Raw genomic sequence first — 13,662 nt, 5'->3', positions numbered from 1 at the left:
CATTAACAGAGGCCGATCGCAACAAACATCGCTCCAGCCGCGAAGAGGCCCCCCTCCCCCTCGGAAATTGTATCACTTATTTGAATGTTACTAGGTGCTTATTTTGTTGCTAGTTACTCGGATTCTTCAATTGATTTGAGCCTACCTTGTATTAAAGCCTGAAATCATCTATTTAAATTGTGAAATTTACAATTTATTTTTTCCTACATTACAATAAACAGGTATTTAGAGAATTAGCTGTGTTCAAGCAACTACAGCTCGGAATAGTGAATCAATTCAAGCAATACATGATGCGGTTTGCAACACAAAAACGTCGAGCAATACCATAAAATTTTCCACAGCGGACGATGGAATATATGGAGCAATTGATTGGATCTCTTGGCAATGAGTCGGTGAAGAGTGATATGGTAGGCCTGTTTTTAAGTCCTAGTTTATTATGTTTCATTTAATATTCATGCTTGAGATGTCTTTTTGACTTGTTAGTTTACTATAAACTTCATGAAAATAATTTTGTGGCATCAAGTTAGGGCTAAACCTGGCCAAAAAATCATGAAATTAATATTGTAGGCTTGTTCGCATGAAAGTAGTTATGCCTAACTCATTTATGGATTACTCTTTACCATGTAGTTTATTTATTTTACAGGTAACTTATTAGAGTCGTGTAGGGATAATTCATCTTGCAGTTGTAACAAAAAGAATGTTAACACGGTTTATGACTGACAATGTTGCATCTCAACTCAGCTGGGATGGGGCAGAGAAGAAAAGAACTTTGGCAGGTCTGTTGTTGGTGGATGTGATCCTAACTTAGTTTGATAGGGTATCCAGCAACCCTTAAAACCAAGCATTCTTAAGGAAGTTTTAAGTCCTGAGGAACTCAGGGAATATTTGCATTTCTCTGAAAACCCTTGGAAATTTTTTGGTAACTAATTAATTCTGGGGCAGAAAACGCTCTTGTCATCTCGCTTCTCCCAGTGCAGCGCTATGCTAAACTCATCGTATGTATCTTGGCCCTAGCAATCGATGATGTAGTGGAATGTATTAAAGAACCGGTACCGGGATCATTATTTGTGGACGATCTGGCGATATTTTGCCGATCGTCTAAAGTCGCCATTGCAGGAAGGCAATTACAAATGACCATTAACAAGCTGTACCCATGGTCTCAACAAAATGGATTCCGGTTTTCGGCCGAGAAAACTATGTGCCTGATTTTTCACCGTTTGCGAGGTATTCATATACCTTGCGGCGTTACGTCGTTAAATCTTGGAGATTGTGCACGTAAGCCCCAGGCATTGGGAACTTCAATCGTCGGTCACAAGGGCCTGGTTCAGGGAAAGACTCCACATACAAGAAATCAGCACTACAGAAACAATTTTCCAAAAATTTATGAATTATTTTAAATCAATATCTATTAGAAGTAGAAATATTCAAAATCAGAATTATTACAGAAAACAACAATGATAACTAATGATCCCAAAGGAAACATTACCAAACTAGGTACAAGCTGTATAATTTTGCTAAAATCACCCATATCAGTCACACCATCCGTCCATTACAAGCGCCCGAGCAAAAGAGAGGGTTTGCGTACTCAAGAGACGTGTCAGGGTGTAGGGGAGAGATTTTGCCATGGAGTGGAGGGGTAATAGGGCGATGTTCAATCAGCTGCGAATCTGCACTGAAGGCGCCTCTGTTGACTGGCACCACTGCAAAACGTCCGTCATCCCAGCCGGGGTAGGGAACCGGAGGGGGGAACCGCGTACAGGCCGGAATTTTCCCCTCAATCGTCTGGGTTGTAGACATCACCAAGTCGGGTGATGGCCGATAGAGGCAATTCATTGGAATTTATGGAGGGGAGAGACATAGTGGGGTGGGGTGTTGGAGGGAGAGAGAGATGTGATATGACAACGGTAGTACTTCTCAATCCAAACGGCATACTTGTGCCTCAGCAGCCATTTCCCCTTGATTGCCAAGGAGTAAGTATTCCTCCGCCGCACTACCTATACAATTCTTGATCTCCAGGTATGGCTGGTTCGGTTGGCAGATTTCGGAGGGCAGAGTTCCGGAGTCATGAGTTCCGAGACTTAGAGTCTCCGAGACTTAGAGTCTCCGAGACTTAGAGTCTCCGAGACTTAGAGTCTCCGAGACTTAGAGTCTCCGAGACTTAGAGTCTCCGAGACTTAAGGGTCTCCGAAACTTTGAGTCGAAGGGCCTTTGCCCGAAAAACCTTAGGACCGCTAAGAACTTTTTGCGCGAAGTGCTGCGGATAAGTTCGGAGGTATTTCTGGGGGGTTCCAGAAATTTTGGGGGAGGTACACTAAAAGTGCCACACAGGCATGTATTCCAAGACCTGGGTGGGGAAAACCACCAAGTTTGGATGCGATCATGTAACCTCCAGGTTGGAAGGAGAAGACTTTACCCACTTCCGCTGTGGCTAGCAAATGGAGAAGCATTACACACCAAGGTGTGCCGAATAAACTGGTCGTGTCAGCCATTTTATAGTAGTTGGTCACTAAAATCTTGTGCCAACATGCTTTAGGCTCTCACGTGTCCTGGTCCAGAGGAGGAGGGGGCTGGGTGGTGGCCTCATCTGGGACAGAAATTAATGAAATCAAATGTAAAAAAGGAGGTCTATTGTAATCATTTATTAGCATTTGCATTATTATTGCTATGTTTTATTATTATTTGACCTTTTATGATTGGCACTCAGCATTATCTTCTAGTTTGCTCTAAAAGATGAGAATGAAGACCCTCTGAGTGAAAGGAACTCTCCTGTGCTCTACACGTCAGATCCAGCTGGAATTTCAAATGATGCATCAGACCCATTGGCCACTGATGACCTGGTGAGCGTAGGTACTTCTGCTTTGTTTTGCGCAGTTTTTCCACCACACAAATTCAGTCCTCCGTGGATTAATCCAATATCATTAAATCATGAATCATACGATGATTTTTCATTAATTGCGAGTGATCACTTCAGCAATCATTCCGTGTGTCAAATCAAGTGATGACTCTGTGGTGAGCATGGTGCGCAATTGTTTTTCGCGATCATCCCAGTGAAGAGGATTCCCATCACCTTTTTCATCACTCGTTTGGTGCTTTTCCCATTGTTGTAACCGTCACTGAAACCTCATTTCAGCCAATCGTAATGCATGCCCATATGGAGCTGTGGCAGTGCAATGTTTGACAATCATGGGAACGACATAGAGCTGTGGCATAGGAGATGATGCGAAAAGTGACAGCAGGAGGGACCCCCCTATTTTGTAAAGGATCAATATGACGTAAAATATAAGAGGGGGGTATACAAGTGATACCACTCATTTGACAGATCTTCATACCTCTAGGAAGTGGTATAAAGATCTGTCAAAAAAATCTGAACACAAATCAGATTTGTCAAAATATTATTGTAACAGCGTTTGGGGGCTCTTGATTTGACTTCGTTGTCCTCCTTACATTTTAAGTAAGACCTGAGACCTTTCCATTAAATACATTGGAAAACGTTGGGAAATACATTGTAAATACATTGGGAAATACACTGCAAAAGTTATTCAGTACATGTTTTGACACGCTTGGACACGTTTTAACGTGTCTTCATGTGTCTTGGCAGTCGAACTTGATGATGTTCATTTATTAAATAAATCAGTGGTCTATTCAGTACGTCACACTTTTTCCTGCCTGTCGGGTTATAAACTTCCAATTCTTTATTTTTCTAGCATGTGTTCGATTTAGCATGTAATTTTGCAAGCGATAAAGTATTTTCTAGCTATCATTTAGCGATCCTGCAAATAGAGAATTGAGCGAAAGGGTGCGTCGACGGCAGGGTCACTTTGCACCACTACTCCGTCGTATGATTCAAGGCGCATTTTAAATGGATCTTTACTACGCAATTTGCTTACATAAATAGAGGGGAACTTTTAAATTTCATTAAAAAGACCTATTTCCTTGAGAAACAAAATTGTACTACTTAAATTGGTGGGGTGGTCTCCTAACATAGATTCTAGGTCCCCATCTAGATTGAACCGTGTCCACGCGTCACGGCATTTGTCGCACTCTGTCAAGATATGTCGGATGCTTAAAGAGCACCTACACTCATAACATTGAGGAGCTTGCTTCTCTTCGGTAAAAAGAAAGCCATGAGTCAGAGGGCAGTGCCCTATCCCAAAACGAGTGATAACTACTTCCTCCCTTCGATTGGTCCTGGTAGAGGAAGGCCAAGCTGACGTATGTTTGATGCTTCGCAGTTTATTGTCATTCAAAGTCCTCCACGACTCCCTCCACTGTTCAAGAACAACACTTTTTAGTAGATGTAATCTCATCGTAAGTAAGAGCTTCCTTGGCAAACAAATCTGCTTGTTTGTTTCCATGTATCCCCGTATATCCCGGAACTCAAAGAAAAAAAACCACCTATTCCCTCGCTCATGAGAGTCAGCAGCGTGGAATGAATGTGTTGAACAACTGGATGCATGGGCGAGAAGCCACAAATGGATTGTAAAGAGCTACGGGAGTCGGTGCATATGACAAAGGAGCCATTTTCGTCACTCAAGGCTTCCAAAGCCATTTTAATTGTGTAAAGTTCCGCCGTGTAAATGCTGCACATGCACAGGCAGAGTTGTATTTCGATCCGTCCGTCTAGATGGGGATTAAATTGGGGTGGTTCCACCAAAACTTAAAATACTCACGTTGGTATTCCAAGGGAGTAGTGGAGGATATTGGTCGAGATAGTAAAAACATATTAACCGTAGGAGTGGGAGTCAACCAAGGTGCATAAGTAGAGTACGCAACAGGGTATACGTCGGATAATTGCAAATCACACCCGAGAATAAAATCATTAAAACGAATACTTACAGGTCTCGTTGCCCTAGTCCTTCGATTAAAAACGTTTATAAAACGGGGTTTAAAAAGTATGTCCTAGCATGGGTGACTCGTCATAGATAAAATATTGGATGCATTACTGCAAAGCAGCCAAGTCCTACGATAGCACAAGGGAGGAATTCTCCTGCGTCAGAATGGATGCTTGGAACTGGGCTGGTTCGAAAGGCCCCAGTGCAGAGCCGTAGCGCGGCGTTGTGCAAAGAATTTAACGCTCGTAGATACGATGGGCGGGCAGATGCATAAACGAAGGAGCCGTAGTCTATTTTAGACAGCACCAATGTGCGAAATAGTAGGAGTAGGGTGGTGCGGTCTGCTCCCCACGATATGTGACTCAAAAACTTTACAATATTTACAGACTAAAAACAACTTTCCTTCAGATTACTAATGTGATCTCGCCATTTGAGTCTTTGAACCAATGTTAGCCCCAGAAAACGGATTGCCTCCACAAATGGGAGATTTCTACCGCTAAGACGAAGTGTAGGAGATATGTGGACGCCTCTGACGCGGTGGAAGTGAACGCATTTGGTTTTCCCAGATGAAAATCGAAAACCGCTACTATGGGTCCATTGGTCTAATTTGTTCAACGTGACCTGGATCAATCTCGATATGTTAGCCACTCTTGATGACCTGCAGAAAATCCTCAGGTCATCTACGAACAGAGTGGACATTATCGGCGTCTGGATGTACTCAGCTACGTCGTTGATCGCAATAGCGATAAGCGTTACGCTCAAGACGGACCCCTGGGGTCTCCGTTGTCAAGAGGGTAAGGACGCGCTAGTAACTGCCCCAGCCTTACTTAAAAAATACGGTTTGTTAAAATTTTTTGAAGAAAAGTCGGTAGGTTGCCCCTAAAACCGCAATCATGCAGAGTGCGTAAGATTTTTCTGCGCCAAACCCGGTCGTAGGCCTTCTCTATGTCGAAGAATAAACCGTGTTCCAAATCTCAATATTGTAACCATTTAGGCATCAATGCGCTATATGAAAAACAATACATTCCATGGAGCCTGTCAGTAATACTGCCTACTTCCCTGCACTTTTTATTTTGTTGCTGAGTAAGTCTATGTATCAATATTCATGTTTTCATAGATTTATATAATTTTAAACAGCCTCTTGCCTTTCTTTATGAAAATTTTTAAATTATATTTAGCATAACCACCAGTACTACGTGTAAGATACACACAAAAAATAAGGGTTATTGCTAACATTACAGTACATTCATTGCAGAGGCTGTACATATGAACTAACTGTTAAAGGATGCCTCAGAGAAAGACATCGAGCTGGCCATCCCTTTGCTGCACCGTCACCCTTTTAGTCGCCTTCTGCGACAAGCAGGGATACTGTTGGCCTTTCTAGTCCCCCAATTCCCAGGGAAGGCTTTCCTAATGAGAATGACCAAGAACTTGCAACAATCAGAACTAAGTCTATTGTGCTTTCATCATGTTTGCTTATTCGCAATCCATGCAATCCAATATCAAAATTCTTTCACAAAGTGGCATACTGAATACCAAAATGTTTTGTCACAAGTTCGAGAATTGTAAAAAAAACTGATGTTCCTATAGGAGGGCATGAGAGCAGTGTAAACCCAATAGCTATTTAATTAAAAAAATTCAACCATTACATGGTATATTCCATTGCTGTGCCACTAAGTTGTAATGGTAGTTCAACCATTGCTACAGCATCCACCACACAGCCTAGAAGATCCATCTTCAAAGCACTGGATCCAATCATTTTACTCATTTGTGTCACGCAATGCTACGCCTTAGTAATGTATATTCCCTCCACAAAGTTCAACCACCATCAGCACTCCACTTGAACCAAGAATACCTTCATCACTATAATATCTTACTACTGCCCACGATGAATTCTGAATCAGTGATGGCATTGATAAGGATTAAAAAATGTTGCATTGTGAATGAACTGCACTGCAGCAAAGACAGTGACGTATGGGACAGAAGAAGTGAAGTGATTTTTCTCAGATCTAGGCGATAGCAACGAAAATTCAAAATAACTGTCATGATATAGATATTCATCAGTGATTCTTGTTTTTATTTCCTCGAGAGTAATGATATTTAATTTCATAATAATATGAAAATGCTATCACCTTGAGTTTTCCCATGTGATACCAAGATGTTCAGGTTTTGCAATTGCCCACACCATCAGCTCATAAAACAGACCCAACTACTGCTTTCAGGCATCTAGAAGGTATGAAGAGCAATCTGTTTCCATTTAACTTGCCGAAGGACATCCGTAATTGAATAATAATGAATCGAAATTGCAAACAGGTCTGAACTTCTGTGGTTGGATATCAGGATGGCGATATTGATGCGTAAGGCAATAAATTCATGCAAAAGATAAGCAGGAACACTCAATTTTAGCAAATAGTTTTGAATAATAGATTGTACATTCATGCCATGACAAAATAATGTAACATTTAGGGCTAAAAATTGAATTTTATCTTTATTTCCTTCCTCATGAGCCAGCACAAAAAATGTGGGGTGCTTAGGACACGCGAGGACCTGGCTTACTCAAGTATATACTATCTCTTCATATTGTAATTCAGTTCTACACTGCATGTGTTAGCAGTGAGTTGAATAGTTAACTGTTTTTTTGTATTTCTTGTCTATGACCCATTTCAATTTTTTTTAATTGAAAAGGAGACAGTAAGATCTATGCATAATGTTAAGTTCAGGAGCCATAGACGACCCCTTTTTAAAAAGTTAGAATTGCTTACTGTACCATGTATTTACATTGTATGCACATGGGTTTTTACACGGGAATATTTATCTTTGTTTGTGAAAAGCATGTGCTACCATGAACATAATACTAGACAGGTAACTGATCTGTATCTTCAACAAAATTGTGAAGTCTCTTCTAGGAGGGAACCAAAGTTGTGTACTAAATTGCGCAATGCCCTTCTGGTGCATCTAAAAACACTCCAACAATGTCTGTATTTGAATGCCAGCTATTGTCATTCCTATAGTCAAAAATTTTTTAGAGTGTGTAGCGTAACTTCTTTTAATTTTAATCTGACCTGTAAATTGCATTCCTGTAATGCCTCCAGGATATAATAAATTATTATTTCCAATTTTTTTTTATAAGGAACCAAAACTTTCATAGTTATTGTGATTCCAACCCTTTTAGTCGCCTTTTACGACAAGCAGGGATACTGCGGAGATATTCTCGAATCCCCTCTCCGCAGGGAATGCTTTCTTAAACAGCTACCATAAAATGCTTGTTACACTGAAGAGTAATTCTGATGTTTTATTTTAAGAATAATGTACAAGCAGCCTAGGTCTTTGATTGTGAAACTCCGAAAAAAAGAATAAAATCAAGTTGCTTATTCACAATCAACATTTTTATTACAACTGAAAGCAATGTTGCACATGAAATGCAGAGAATATACACTTTCACAATCGAAGACCATGAAATGATGACATCAACAACCTAATTTAAATGTGATTTTACAAATTAATAAAATTCTTAACTGTATACCTTGAAATGTCTGTGGTAATACTTACTGACAGTTACTTTGGTAGAAGTAATCCAGTACAATTAAGTAGTTGACATACATATAAGTATTGCAACACAGGTACAAGCAATTTAAGGCTAATAAGATTCTTTTGCATGAACAGAAACAAAGGAGAGATTAATATTTATTTATCACAATCAATCGAAATTTTGTCAGCAACATTTACCAATGGTTGTTTCACATTTTTTCTAGTGATTTGGGTAAAATAGTTCAAATTCTGGCCACTTTATTTCCTTCAACAAGTATTTAATTTTTGCTTTCCTATTCCTGAGGTGAGATTTGTGAAGTAAGATACTTTAACAGTGAAACACATAGGTGGACACCATGAGTTTCACTCCTCTTGATGCTTAGTTGTATGCAGGCAGATCAGGACTGCATTCTTAACATTAAATCCAGCCTCTGCTGTGCCTGGATTAAAATGAATGCCTCATGCTTCTGGGCTAACATCCATACATCACTTCAAAGCCTTGAGTTGAACCTCTGGAAGGCATGGCTCTCTTCAGAGTATCCATATGTTGTTTGGATAGACAGAGGGAAGAGATTTCCTGTTGTCCTAGTTTGCCTCTGCTCTGCCTTTTACATATCTTAAGAAATCCATCTGGAACAGTCAAGTAAAGAATACCTACATGACAATAATTGGACAAACAATCTGGATAAACTAAAAAACTGCCTCCTAAAGTTATATGTATTGGAAATAATGATTAAGATAATAATACCTATTAGGCATTTTAGGAAATTTAATATTCTTATAATGTGGGTATACCACAGTTCTAAATAGTTAAGACCCTAGAGGCAATTCCACAGCTGGCACTGATAAGACTACATAACCACTAACCACTTCTAGCCATTGCCTAGAGATGTTACAGCATTTTGCAGCCTCTTATTAATGGGAGCAGTAGGAAGGGAAGAGGATGAACAAGAGACTGTTCAGGCCTACTGAGGGTAGAGATTATACCAGAGGTTACATAGGTCAAATTCCAATGCAACAATACCACTTCAGTTTATACCATATATGAACTAACACGAGTACATCTGTAGAGCATTTCAGCAAACGAGAACTAACTACATATGACCAAAGTCCTGGTACACCAATGCAGCTGCCAAAAAGCTATAAACCAAAGTAAATCTCTAAAGCACCATGTTGTGCTGAAGGATATGCATCAAATTTGCAGATTAAAATGGTGACTTGCAAAAAAATACCGCCTTAGAATATGAAGCCATTGATGAGAAAATCATTGCATCTACAAGATGGTTGGTGGAATTACGGTAGCTGCAGGATGGAGAATGAAAAGTGCCGACATAGAGATTCAATTTTTATGTAGTACTGTATTACCAAGCATACATTATAGATGAGTTAAAACAGAGAAATATTAAAAGAGACTATCCCCACTTAAGTGAGAAACAATACTATGAATTATCAACCAGTCATGAACAAACAAATCCATAAGATTCAACAAAAATTTTATACATTTGATAAAAATTTTTAGTAGCTTACACACACAACACGTAAACATATTAATGTTGAAAATAAGGAGGTGGATTTACCACTTGAGGCTTTTGAACAAGAGTGCATTATATTTAAAAATCCAATTGAACTGGGTACATGCCTGCAGATCCCTTCAGTTTCACCAACTGGCAGGATCCCCAATCATGGATGCCCTAATGTGAACATAACTCAAGACCCCTTCTAAAAAGGCCCCATTCCCCTAAAAAAAATACTTTTCCCGTTAACATTCGCGATAACACAGAAACCAGAAATCAAAGATTGAAGGAGAATCTTCCACCCCTCCATGTGACAACAGAGCTCCACATTGCCATGTAAAAAATTGATGGACTGGGTAGATAGGCTATACTAGTGTACTCAAACAAACCTCCATCAAGAGCCCATGCATTGATACATGATGCAATATGCTTTTTGTTACAGCACTCACTGGCAGAATGCCATGTAATGATATATTTGCTTTGCTAAAATAAAAAAAATGTTTCTCGCTGTTATGGTTTTTAATTTTTTTATTACATGCATTAAGTACTAGTGATTCATAGTCCTGAACAAAACATTCACCATCAGCCATGCAGAACTAGTAATTCATAGTTCTGAACAAAACATTCACCACCAGCCATGCAGAACTGCCACGAATTTCAACTAATGCCAAAATGATATCAAAAAACTCATAAAAGGGATCAGGGTACGTTGATATGATGTGAATGAATTGTACAATAGCATACTCCAAAGAACTTCCTTTTTGGAACTCATGCATCAATATATCATGCAAGGTGCCTCTCATGAAGGCAAATGAATTGCCGCTATTTAACTAAAATAAGTCTATTTTGTAATGATGATCAGTTTGTTAAATATCCGTTCCCACTATAGCACCTATACCAATAAACACATGATCATGTAACACTCGCGTTTTGTACACACACATGACTTTAAATGCAAAAACAACCAAGCTTTTCAGTTGACAGAAGAATTAACTTGTAACGGATGGGACCGGCTGTGGAGATGACATGGTGAGTTGTCAATATGGACGTAGAACTCGGCAGTCGACAATTGATTATCAGCAAATAATAAAATATAGTGAAATCTGCAGTAAGGAATTGAAAATAGCCTCTCAAGAAGATTGTAGGACAAACAGTTACAGTTACATTAGTCTTTGACATGGAAAATGAAAGTGCAACAACAATACCCGAAGGGAAGCTCAGCTAATCAACACGAACTGCTAAAGAACAGTATTACAATATGTTTATTCATGAATTAAATACTTCTTCCTCTCATGCACCGGCTATTAAAATCGAGAGCAGCTTCATATGCTACAATGGGTTTAATTAAACTGCTGTCAGAGTGCAAGTTAAATTATAATAGCAACTTCTACAATATTTTCAATGCCACTTACTCAGTAAAGCCTAAATGTTTTCATTGTCTTTGATAAGGAAACAGCTATGGTGACATTGACCAAAAACGAAACACCGTGGATAAGGAAAATGTTTTTAAGAATCGTAATGTACAGTAATATCCATCACATACTGAGTTCAAATAACCACATAAGGAAATGTAAATGCTTAATTGATTGGTCATAACCACAATAACTGGCAATTGGCAATGACCACATAAGGAAATGTAATGCTTAATTAACGATGTGTTAAGGGAGGGCAATTAAATCATTAAAATGTAAGCTTTCACAATTGGTATGAAAATAATAGTTATGGTGTACAGGTCGCTTAGTGACACAATTTATTGAAGCACCCTTACATGGCTGAATAAAGGAATATATTGTATTCCTTTCCTTATCAATGTATCAAAATGAAATTAGTCTAAATGCTTTTGATTCCAAATACAACGAACACATTGATGCCAACATATTTCCTCTAGCTTCAAAGGAAATCAGCAGTTCATTTAATGGGAAAGAAGTTTCGAAAATATTGTGAACACTGCCTTTGCATGTGTTTATGGTACTTCATGTTAACAAAACCCTGTGTAATAACATATATAGTTTAAAAAAATGTAGATTCACTTCCCTCGACTACCAACAGGATATGTTACCACCTATTCCCTGGTTATTCCACATTACCTATCGAGGTTACCAGGCAAATGCTTCCTGATCTTATCCAGGGAATTACACCAACGGAAAAGAAACCCCCTTTTACATGATTACTATGAAACTTAAAAACCATGTGTTTTCACTCCTCCGTAAAATATTTATGAGAAAGCCCATACCTTCCTGGTTAAAGTGGATACTGTCTGGCCCCCTGCAGTCTCTGCATCCCATCCAGCTATAAATTACGGAGGTTATGTATGTAAGAACATATGCCCAATAGGTGAAGATATAGCATGTATATAAATATATTAGTACGACATTTGTGAGCTTACAATTCAAAATACTCCTCCCTCACCCTACAATCCCAAAGAAAAGGTGTGATGAAGTCAATCACCTGAAATCCACCAAAGAGATTTGAAATCACCAGAATGGGAAATCAATAGAAAAGGAAATGAAATCACCAGAATGAGTTTCATGTTAATGCATGAATGCAATGGCAACTGTTACACAAATGAATAATTGACATAATTATGAATCAAGTGAGTGAAAACATTGTCTTACTCTCCCTTGCGTCCATCAGTTGATGGCTACCAAATGATGCCCATGTATTATGCTTCCCCATTGAGCTGGAGTGGGGATCGTGCTTAATACAACCACCCTCAATGTCAAGCAATGAGTCCTGAGAAGTATCCAATGGAAATTACTCATCAGCTGGTGAATTCTTACGTCCCTCCCCAAGTCATTGGATCCTATTGATAATATAATTGGAGAATAAAAGCATCCAACATCCAGCAAAACTTTCCACAATTTTGTTGTGCTCTGGCCCGATATGCTAAGTCCAATGGCAGCAGGACAACCTATGAGCAAATGAAGCATTTAGTATAGAAAACAAGTTGCATTAGGATTCGTTGATAATAGAAAAAGTTCTCCTGCCTCTCTCAAGGTGGTACCCCAGAAGAGACACCAACCACAAAAAATGGCTGTCTCCCACCATTATGTGCCGGTAAATCTTGGGTCTATCCATGGAGAATCCAAATCAATCACATGTGGAACACTAGCGATTGATTATGAAAAGGCAAGTGTGGCCACAATAGGCAGGGTGAAGATCAGCCAAAAACTCCTCCTTCCACACCTCATAAAAATACACACCAACAATGTAATTGGTCGAAAATCAGGAGGACCTCTGTCTCTCATCTCCCGATTGGCATAATTAGCTACTCTTAAGTTCAAACAGACAACCAGAGAGAAATAAAAATGTTAGCGACCTCTGCATTATTTCCAAAGCAACAAGCACATCAGTGGCAAAATCCTCAATGTGAAAACACGTATGAAGCCATTGAATGTAAAATGAACACCATGAACATGCGTAAAATGTTTATTATTATTCAGTAAAATTACCCCGATTATGCTTGAGGACATTTTTACTAGATCGATTGTCAAGTGAATTCAATTATGCCATGCATGGGAGGGAAGGCAAATTGAATAATGGGTACTCTAAATTTATTTATATTATTATTTATAAATATGACTGACTTTCTCATTAATATAAACCAAATTTGTACTTGAGTTTGAAATTGGCTCAAATCAACCCACCATCCCCTTCTTAATCACTAATTTAGTAACATTGAAATAGGAATGACACCACCCTTTCGAACACATTTTAAATCTTTAATTATCCATGGTGTTTACCGCTCTATTGCCTTGGGCATCCTTGAAAACCTTCTGGCTAGCCGG

General features: G+C 39.1%; 1 long non-coding RNA gene across 1 annotated transcript; it reads right to left on the bottom strand.

Moving 5' to 3' along the window:
• Nucleotides 1-8,203: 8,203 nt before the first annotated feature.
• LOC124170311 lies at nucleotides 8,204-13,229 on the bottom strand. Its single transcript, XR_006867429.1, has 2 exons — nucleotides 12,490-13,229; nucleotides 8,204-8,990 (listed from the first exon to the last, which is right to left on the bottom strand). It is a non-coding gene; the product is annotated as an uncharacterized LOC124170311 (long non-coding RNA).
• Between the last annotated feature and the right edge of the window lie 433 nt (nucleotides 13,230-13,662).

This window comes from Ischnura elegans, chromosome 13 (assembly GCF_921293095.1).
Source record: "Ischnura elegans chromosome 13, ioIscEleg1.1, whole genome shotgun sequence".
Lineage (NCBI taxonomy): Eukaryota > Metazoa > Arthropoda > Insecta > Odonata > Coenagrionidae > Ischnura > Ischnura elegans.
This window is presented reverse-complemented; position numbering and strand designations above follow the sequence as displayed.